This window comes from Dipodomys spectabilis, unplaced genomic scaffold (genome assembly GCF_019054845.1).
Source record: "Dipodomys spectabilis isolate Male_0828 unplaced genomic scaffold, ASM1905484v1 ptg000783l, whole genome shotgun sequence".
In the NCBI taxonomy this organism is placed as follows: domain Eukaryota; kingdom Metazoa; phylum Chordata; class Mammalia; order Rodentia; family Heteromyidae; genus Dipodomys; species Dipodomys spectabilis.
Genome location: NW_024871460.1, coordinates 3,991,193 through 3,999,165, shown reverse-complemented (window position 1 = coordinate 3,999,165; position 7,973 = coordinate 3,991,193). Strand labels below are relative to the sequence as shown.

Below are 7,973 nucleotides of genomic sequence, written 5' to 3'. Positions count from 1 at the left end.
TCATACCAGGGACAGGAGGAGTCTCTGCTGTGTGAAATCAGACATAATGAGCAGCCATCCTGGATGATGAAAGGTTTTTTATTATTTACAGCACTGCCTTAGCAACTCCATACTACCCCGCTCAAAGTTTATTTTTTGAAATACCTTACTCTGGTCAAATCTCTTGTTTATAAACTAAAAGTTTAGTCTGAAGTCAGCCTAGGCAGATACATCTGAGAGACTCATCTTTAATTAACCAGCAAAAGGCCAGGAAGGGGAGGGAGGGTTGGCTCAAATGGTAAAGTACCGGCCTTGAGCAAAGACACTGGGAAAGTGTGATGCCTTAAGTTCAAGCATTTAAAAAAAAAAAAAAGGAAAAGAAAACAAAAGGAGAAAAAGAGATGATAAGGAAATGGGAGGGGGAGAGGGAGATGGAGGAGAGGAAGAGAAGGAAAAGGAAAAGAAGAGGAGTAGGGAGAAAGAGGAGAGGATGAGAGGAAAAGAGAGGAGAAGAGAGGGGAAGGGAGAGGAAGGGAGGGGAGAAGACTCAGGAGGAAGAAATAAAGTTTTACCTCTAAACTAGTTCCAGACATGTTTATACATTCCAGTTGCCAGCCTTCTTAGTAACAGGTGAATTCTGTCACCTTCCTTCTGGGCAGTATTAATATTTTACATTTTGAACCCAAAGTCCTTGAGCACAGCTGTTACCCTCCACTGTTCCTTTAAACTCTATAATTCACAGAGAAGACGACCCTTGAACCTCATCCCCACCCGAACCCCAGGGCCCAGGGCCTCCTTCGTCCCTTTCCACCTGCTCAGGATATGCCAGTCTCCTCTGGCTGCCATCCAACTGTAGGACTTCTGAGCTTAAAATAACAAGTCTCCCAATGAGCAAGCGCTCACCGTCTGCACTGGATAGATCCCCCTCACCTACGCCTGCCGCACAGAATCCAGTATCGCTGGGGTACAGTGGGGCTCTCGGGTCATTTCTCTTGCTGCTTATTCTTCTCTGGCTCGTGACAGGACAGAGACCAAAGACAGGGGGATCCAAGAATTCCTCTCGAGATTTTTTTTTTCAAGCCTGGAACCCTTTGTTCACACAAAATCGTAAGTGGAACCCATAATGAAACACTGATAAGATCAGAGTAAGTCAAATGGGAGGGAGCTAGTGACAGTTAATAATCCTGGAGATTATTAATAATCCTGAGATCCTGGAGATTGCCCTGCTGCTCCTCCTACCCCCAAAAGCCAACGTCGGGGAGTCTCTTCCTTCTTCTTCTGAACTTGAGGTGCCTCCATGGTGTGTGTGTGTGTGTGTGTGTGTGTGTGTGTGTGTGTGTGTGTGTGTGTGTGTGTGTGTGTGTGATTCTCTCAGTCAGATCAAGTCCCTTAACAAATGTCACCTTCCTTAAGAGGCCATTCCTGGCCCACATTTCCAGGCTCTTTGGGGTTCCAGTGTACTCCCTGTACTCTTCCAGGCTGTATTAGTCTTGTATCAGCCCAGGTTTGCTGAGAAACAGATGCTAACATGGACCAGAAATACTAAATTGTGTTAGAGGAAACATATATGAGGAAATAAAAGGAGAAAACTTGGACATGACAGGAAAGCGGTTAAACTGCAAAGGAGACTTGCTCCTAAGTTAAGGAGAGAAGGGAGGGAAGGGGTGAGGCAGAGAGGAGAGAGGGAAGACCTAAACTACAATTCACCACAAAGAAAATTGCAGCCAGGCCTTTAAATGTTGTTCAAACCCTTCTGGGCGGGGCTGTAGACCCCACACCTGCAGCATTGGGATGGAAGAGGTTCATTTTCAGGACCTCCATTTTTTTTTCAGTGCAATTTCCCTGTCTGACTTTCTGTTTCATATGTATTTGTTATTGTTCCTTAAGTTAAAATGTAAAGTCCAGAAGAAAGGCTATTCCTGGCCAACTCACAGCTAGACCCTCAGCTCCTACAATGAGAGCTGGTAAGTAAGAGAGGTTCCGTGCATATAATTTGGGTGGATGGGTGGACGGGTGGACGGGTGGACGGGTGGACGGGTGGATGGGTGGATGAGTGAATGGCTAGAATAGACCACAAATGAACAGTAACACAAAGTTGTGTTACTAATCAAAGAGACCCAAGGGCATCTTTCTATCTGGGGTTGTCTAGGGGGGGAGAAAAGACTGCACCTGGAAGGCCCCCAAGGATGTATGGGGAAGAGACCAGATTCCAGGGAGTCACAGAGGTAAGTGAGGGGGAGGGGGACTCAGCCAAGAGCTTGACAGGATAAAGCCCAGTTTGTTGGTCCAGGCTGAGAGACTTCAATTTGACACTAAAGAGAAGCAAATGAGTCGCCATGCAAAGAATGGAAAAATAACCTAACCTTAGAACACACACACACACACACACACACACTGGCCTCTTGTGTGTAGTCACTAATGATCTAGGTCCAAAGCTATCCTCACTGATCCTCCACTCCATCCTACCCCACCCCCACACAGACCCTCCCAGTGAGAGCACTCTTTCCTGACTAAAGAGGTTCTAAAGCCAGAGTCTGCAGGTCACATGGGGATATGATCGCACTGCCTGAGTATCACCTCAAAGTGAGGAGAGTAGGCCTTTCGTGAACATGGGTGTGGAAGTGTGGAAAGGGAATGGCTCCTTTGTGAAGTTCATATTGCAATCTAAAGTAATTTTCTCCCTGGTTAGAAGGAACAAAAGAGTCCAGAGGCTGTATTTTTTTTTAATGCCTGCTCTTAGTTTACAAGGCTCTCCAAAATGCTTGGTATGACAAATTCAGCAGATTTCTATAAAATTAAACCGTAAAATTAAATGTACCTACTTAAGGGACCAGGAAATGCCAAGTGGAGTCTCCAAAGTCGCCTTGCCGTGTTGATTTGCTACACCATTTTCCTAGCCAAAGTTGTTGCAATACTCTAACTATTCTAACTTAAAAAATGGAATCCCAAAAAGAATAGTGGTGACCTCCGAAATTTAAAAGCAGAGCACAGCACTGGATGGATTTGAGATTATGGCAGCAGCTGGTTATGGTCTGTCTCGCTGATCCACGAGGTGAAGGGCCTCCATCAGAACAGGAAAAGTCCCCCATGTGGACAAGGGGACAGATCAACCCCTTCCCCACCCCCGCCCCATCTTTCCCTTCTTTAAGCAAGGCACTACACGTTTATCTGATGGGCACATGTAGAATTTATAGTAAGCTTTTATATAAGCCAATAAAGGTCTGAATAAACAATTTAAGTAGCACCAGGTAATTCCACTGAGGTGATGTAACATTAGTGTCAGAGCCTTCGTTCCCATAATTCCCAGGGAGGGGCTACTCATTCAGGATCCACTGACATATTTTCAACACTCCAGACCTCAGGTGCTTGCTCCACAATAGGAGCACACGAGTTGTCTTGCACACATCTTTTACTGTCACTCTTGGTGGGCACACAGAAATGCTTGAGTGAACAGTTACTGAATTCTGACTCTGTGCTATACACCAGTGAGAAGATGGTCCCTCGCCACCACCCCCCCCCGCCCCCGCCCCAAGAACTTACACAATAACAGAAGAGAAAAGCACTTAACCAAGGCACACCTAACATTCCATATCACTTAGAATGTTTGTTTCCAGGGTTGTTACATCTCACATATCCAAGACTCAGGAGGAGAAAGTTCCTGGTTGGTTGAGCATTTCAGGTTCAGTCGCTACATGATTTTCCTAGATTCCCTCCTCATAGTTGCCCACAGTCTCTCAGAACTACATCACGAGGCAGAAATTAAAAAGGAGTACTCTGATTCTGGGGCTTGAACTCCAGAGTCTGAGCACTGTCCCTGACCTTTTGTTCTCATGGCTAGCATTCTACCACTTGAGCCACAACTCCACTTCTGGCTTTTTGGTGGTTAATTGGAGATAAGAGTCATAGATTTTCCTGCCTGGGCTGGCTTCAAACCACAAGCCTGACTTTGACTTCCTGAGTAGCTAAGATTACAGGCATGAGCCACCAGCACCTGACCTGTTTCCAGTCTTTTGAGACTTGGGTGACAGTGATAAATTCTTCCAGTGGGTAAAGAGGAGAAGGTATGGTCACTGCAGTGTATCTGCATGCGTCACATACAAGGACAGAAGCATACAGCAAGCTGTGAGTGCATGGAGGAAACAGTTTTTAATCTGTTCTTCAGGTACAACTGAAGGATATCATGGTGGAAGAGTGAGGTGAACTGTGGTTCCACGAAATGGACCATCGTGAGAAAAAAAAGCTAAACTGTAGAAGATGAAGGCATGGGTACCAAGGTAATTAGAGCATCCACTGACAGGAAATACTCTTCAAAAGCATCTGGTCTGACCACAAAGGTCTCCAGAGCTGTGTGCAAGAGCTTGAACCTGCAATTTAGACAAGAGATGACAAACCGGGAGGCTAAAAGCCAAGTACACTCTCCAGGTGTGCTCTCTTTGGCCAATGTACAATGCTTATATTCCATGGCTGGCTGCGGGGAGGCCACCTGCTGTGGCTGAACATTGAGGCCAGCTTCTCTCATGGATGTCATCAGTCTGATTCCTCGGGCTTTGGAGCTTACCTCTCCTAGTTAGGTTCTAGAGACCCCTCAACAAGCTAATGGCTCTGCCAAGTCCACCTTATACACGGATCCCCCTGGCAACAGCAGGGAAATCATACTGACAAGAACCAGGCTTAAGATAGGAAGACTAGCTAGATGGCACATTCTTCAGGATTGATTCAAACCCACTTCATTTACTTTATTCATTTCTATAACTCTAGGATGGAGAAGTAGTTGAAGCCTCGCATGTAGCTAAACCCAGAGGTAACATTACTAGTCTGCCTTTGCGTTACTATGACAGAATGCTGCCGGACACAAACAACTTCCAAGGAGAAGGTTTATGTTGTCTCAACGTCAGGCATTTCGGTCCTTAGGCTCTGTCGATCGTGAGTCCACCGTTAGCAGAGCAATAAGGAGCCAAGCGCCTGTGGCAGAGGCCACTCACCAAATGACACATAGAAGGCAGTGAGAAGGAGATTCAGAAAGAGGCCAAAGCAAAATAGAGTCCTCAGTTGCACTCCTGTAGTGACCTGCTTCCTCCAACTGGGCCCCACCTCCTAATTTCCAGCAAGTTCCAGTAATGCCATGGTATTTTGTATTCATCAAGGGATGAACTCATTGATTAGGTCAGAGACCGCAGCATCCATCACTTCCCAAAAGCCATCAACTCAAAACCAAGCCTCAGCATCCTGTAGAGGGTATTTCATCTTCACATGCTCACAGTATTTCTACCCTATGTGCCCATATATTTTGATTTAATTCTCAGGCAGGCCCCCTGTTCACCCAGCTCATAGTTCCCAGCCACTGTGATCCCTAAAGCCAATTGTCTTCAAGAAAGGAGAGCTTCCTTCCTGACAATTCTAACCAAAGTCCCAGGGAAGATTTGGATTGGCTTAGGTGGGTCACGTGACCACTGCTGAGGCAAAGCACAGCATTCATAGAAGGAGAACAACTTGTGGAGCCAGACAAACAGAAGTTGAAATGTCACGGATGGCGTGGAAAAGAATAATAAAAGGGCTGGGGGGGGGGGGGGCAGGGAGAGAAGTCTGCAAAGGAAAAATGATCAAGAATTAAAAGTAGACTTGGAATCAAAGAGAGCACAAACCAAGGAGGAAAAATTGAGTGGGTAATACTTTCGTTACAATAAAATACCGTAGTGCATTGTACTAATAAGGTAATGGACACTGGTGGCATCGCTTTTGGGGGGGTCATGGGGACTGGGGAGGGATTGGGGAGTTGCCAATGGGTCGAGGCATGCCCAGAAAAAGCGAAATCAGAAACAAAACTGTAGACGACCTCAGAGCATTGTCTGAAAGGAGAAGTAGAAATTGAGAGGCTATAGAGAAAGAAATAGAATCAAGGTTAAGCTATCCTAGACTAGTAAGGACTTGAGTTAGTAGTCTGAAGATGGAGAAAGCAAAGGCAGTTACTTTTAAAAGAAGATTGAGTTAAAAATAAATTCAACTGTTCGAAGCATCAAGGGAGAATAAATGGCAGCTGAAAGTTCGTGAAGACTGTGTCTAAATCTCCATTTTTTTTAAAGTGTCCTTCACCTTCATGGTGATAGGAAAGCCTGCCAGCATCTGCTCTATCCATTCTTCTTTCATTCATGTCTTCATTCAACAATCAGCCATTCCCTGGCTAGGCAATAATAGTCCAGGTTAAGTGATGCTGAAGTCAACAAAGCTGGCAAAAAACTGGCTCTCAAGGGTATTGAATGCCCTCTGAGAGCTGAAGCCTGGCTGTCTCCCATCATCCTAGGATCAGATCCATGCACTGACTTCCAGCTCTTCCTGGGCCCATGGTGCTCTTTCTGGGCAGGGCCACCAAGGACAATGGGGTACTGTCTCTGCAAGCTGGGACTTTGGCTCCTTGGATCACTCTAAACTTCCCAGCTTGCCAATTGCTCACCCATCACCTGGCAAAGGCCAAGTGTAGTTGGATCTTTCTCTTCCCTCATCATCTTATTTTTCTTTTCTTGTAGAACCCACAGGAGTGTAGAAAATAACAAAATTCTCCCCACCTGAAGCTGCCAGAAGAATTCCAAGATTAATAAAATTAATTCCTTGGCAACTCACCTGTCCATTCCTCTAGACTTCTCTGTACCATTGGGAAAATCAACCAAGGGTAGTTATCCTGCAGGAGGTGGAAATCCAAGACAGATACTGCACTTGTCAGGGCATAGAGCAAGAAGACAATTGTGTAGACTATGGGTTAAGATCACCCGGGTCCCCATCCTAGTGTCTCCTCCTATCAGCTTGTGACACCAAAGAGGAAACATGGATGGCAAACTGTCCTTCCTGAATAGTATTTCCCTCATTGGCAAATGGAAATGATCATGGTAACAACACCTACATCAGAGCTGTGTGGGTGAGAAGCTCAGCTCAGGGACCATGTGAGCCGAGAGCTGGGGTAGCTGGGGGAGGAGGGGCAGGGGGAGAATGGTGGAAAGGGGTGGATTTTATCAAAGCAGAACTCCATACCCACTTAACAACCTTGCAAAACACTCCACCCAACGGATTGCTCATTCCCGACCCACTTGGCCTCGGTGAGGACAAATAGGAAGGATAAAATGGATCTGTCCACATCAGAAATGGAGGCTGGTACAGGTTTGCTTTTGGTTGTTGTCTGAGCCAATTGGCTTACTTCATGTGTTTAATGAAAATCTAGCTTTCTCTTAAAAACATAACTCAGTACAACTATTAGGCAAAATTATGGCGAAGTGTATTGGCTCCCCGCAAAACAGAAAATCAAGTGCCATCACGTGCGACCGGCCCAATGTTATCTTTTGCCAAGCAAGAATCCAGGAATCATGTTACCCTGAGTGAAAATTACTAACGTGTGATTATTTTCCTTTTAATCTTGTTTCCCAAGTGGACATTTACATAGGATGGAGTGGTAACCCGTTGCTTCCGTGCCAGGCAGAAATGTCATAAAATCTGCCATCACCATGGTACCATCCCAGGATGGAGACTGAGTAATGGCCGAGTGGATGTGACTTTATCTGGCAAATGCAATCAGGGCCGACAAGCACATTGGGTGACTGCACACTGAGGGCTGCTCTGGGTTTGGTTCCTTATATTGGTCAATTCACCAGCTGCGTTCCGGTCTGCCAATGACTGTGTGTGGCAGTGAGATGCAGCCCGTGAACCTTCCTGGCACTGTGGTTGGTGGATCTCCTGGGGATGGGGCCACAGCTTGCTTTCCAGGACTTGCCCTGAAGTTGTTCTCTCCATTGTGTACCACTTTTTCTCAGCTCATTTTTTTTGGTAACATCCTGAAAGGCATTCTTCTGTGAGCTTCACACAGCCTCAGGCTGTGGCGGGTGAACACTCTGGAAGCTCAAAGTCTAAAGGCGGTTTCCCAAAGCCACCTGTTGATGGGGGGGGGGGGGGATTGGGGAAATATGCAAGGTACTCACTAGCAGAGGGTCCTGAGACTTCATCTCCAGCTCTCA

At 46.1% G+C, this 7,973-nt stretch overlaps 1 long non-coding RNA gene across 1 annotated transcript; it reads left to right on the top strand.

The window, feature by feature from the left end:
* The first annotated feature begins 2,134 nt into the window (after nt 1–2,134).
* LOC122102290 lies at nt 2,135–6,564 on the top strand. Its single transcript, XR_006146480.1, has 3 exons — nt 2,135–2,204; nt 4,142–4,253; nt 6,501–6,564. It is a non-coding gene; the product is annotated as an uncharacterized LOC122102290 (long non-coding RNA).
* The last annotated feature ends 1,409 nt before the right edge of the window (nt 6,565–7,973 follow it).